The following is a 1,773-nucleotide window of genomic DNA, read 5'->3' as shown; positions in this document are numbered from 1 at the left end:
TATATTCTTATAGTTGCTTTGTATACTGCGTTTGCTCTTACGGGCGAAATTACTGAATAATATGGCTCTTAGAGTGGGCTGGTTAGATTCCACAATAGTGGCACTAGGTGCACAGTCATTGGGTAAAATTTTTTTCCAGTTCGTGACCATTTATTTCTAGTTGTTTTCTGTTGGGAAAGGGCTGTGGAAATTATTTCCGTGCCTTGAATTGGTTTCCAGCATATATTTAGCATTTTCTAGTGTCTCGCGTGGAAACCAGTCTAGATAGAGCCACCTGTAGTCATGCGGAAAGACTTAAGGGGCCAATAATTCTCATTCATGCAGCCGTTTGACATGCAGTAAACAGGCGCGCTTGAACATCGCTCTGCAGCGGTTGCTGCTGTACGCCGTCTCCCCGTCGTTTCCACGCGGTCGTGCGTGTCTCCGCGTCTTTGGGAAACGTTCCGCAGCTGCAGCGTCGAGTGTCTCCGGCGTGGTCTAGTGGCTAGGATACCTGGCTTTCACCTAGGAGGCCCGGGTTCGATTCCAGGCGTCGGAATACGTCGGTCTCATGGTGTAATGGTCAGCACTCTGGAATTTGAATCCAGCTATCCGAATTCAAGTCTCGGTGAGACCTGCTTTCTTTTCATCTATTTTTCTTAATTTTTGGCACTGGCGAAAAGAAAAGCTCCCTTTCCACAAACCTTTTTGTTTCCTTTCAAGTGAAGTCTTCCATTTTATTGCTTTTTGTTTTCTATCTTTGTGCTTGCAGCGCGAAAATTACGCTACGGAGAGATTTATAGCTGCTTTTTATTTAAGCGGATGCGCTGATCTGAATTCAGAGTATCACCTAATTGGCTTCTGGCTATGCATAGGCAATGCGACTGCCATACTACCAGGAAAGTTTGGGCTAAAGCCTTCATTTAACCTTATTCGCAGAATACAGAATGAAATATAAAATGTAATTATTTTTATACTTGAACGCCTGCAAAAGGTTATATTCAAAGCTACTACCAGGCTGTGTAATAAAACCTATCGTCAAAGAAAAACCTTGATAACCTGGTTGAAAATAGTAACAGGTTCTGGCTGCTATGAAGAATCTCAATTTGGCCTAACAATTCTGGAAGGCTAATTCCATTTGCGAAGTTGTTGAACGTTAGGGAAACAGATTAAGAGATTGAACCGTGTGCGCTATCAGGACACCTCAGCCGTAATCTGTCCTTCTGTCGTGTAGAAATCAAAGTTACATAAAAAATAGAAAGCTATCAGAAATGAGTTTTAAATAACGTTATCAGAAATTCTCACAATTCGCGCTGCCAGCAGAGGAGCAGGATAAATCTTATCAGAGCTGTTCTGGCAGGTTTCGCAACGGAATTGGTCTTTGTAGTACGGTAATGAATTAGGAGCTCCTATTGGACATGTAAGTACAAGAAACCCAGAGACTTTTCGCTTCCTGAACAATATACTGAGCGCAAAATAAAAAGAGGTTCATAATTAGGGCGCCATACTTTTTTTTTAAATTAGAGATCGTATTTCTAAAGCAGAAGGACGGTCCTGTGGGGAAGAATATATGGTAAGAAAGAATTTTTAAAAAGTGGAAAGAACAAGAGCCACGAGAAAAAAATAAGTTGAAAAAAACAGGGAGGAAAGTTAAAACTGCAGAAAAGATGTAAAGCGCTTGTTACCCTGTGTTCTCAAGAGAACACTTAAAGCCCCCAATTGAACTTCGCTAAGAAAGAACAAATCTTTTTGTAGTATCTTTACAACGCAGCAATCATTTTATGCGCCTGGAAA

The 1,773-nt window shown here is 41.3% G+C and overlaps 1 non-coding gene across 1 annotated transcript; it reads left to right on the top strand.

Moving 5' to 3' along the window:
* The first annotated feature begins 466 nt into the window (after nt 1-466).
* TRNAE-UUC (transfer RNA glutamic acid (anticodon UUC)) lies at nt 467-538 on the top strand. Its single transcript has one exon. It is a non-coding gene; the product is annotated as a tRNA-Glu (tRNA).
* The last annotated feature ends 1,235 nt before the right edge of the window (nt 539-1,773 follow it).

This window comes from Amblyomma americanum, chromosome 2 (assembly GCF_052857255.1).
Source record: "Amblyomma americanum isolate KBUSLIRL-KWMA chromosome 2, ASM5285725v1, whole genome shotgun sequence".
Classification (NCBI taxonomy): Eukaryota; Metazoa; Arthropoda; class Arachnida; order Ixodida; family Ixodidae; genus Amblyomma; species Amblyomma americanum.
Note: the sequence above shows the minus strand (reverse complement) of the source record. Positions and strands in the feature narration are given on the sequence as shown.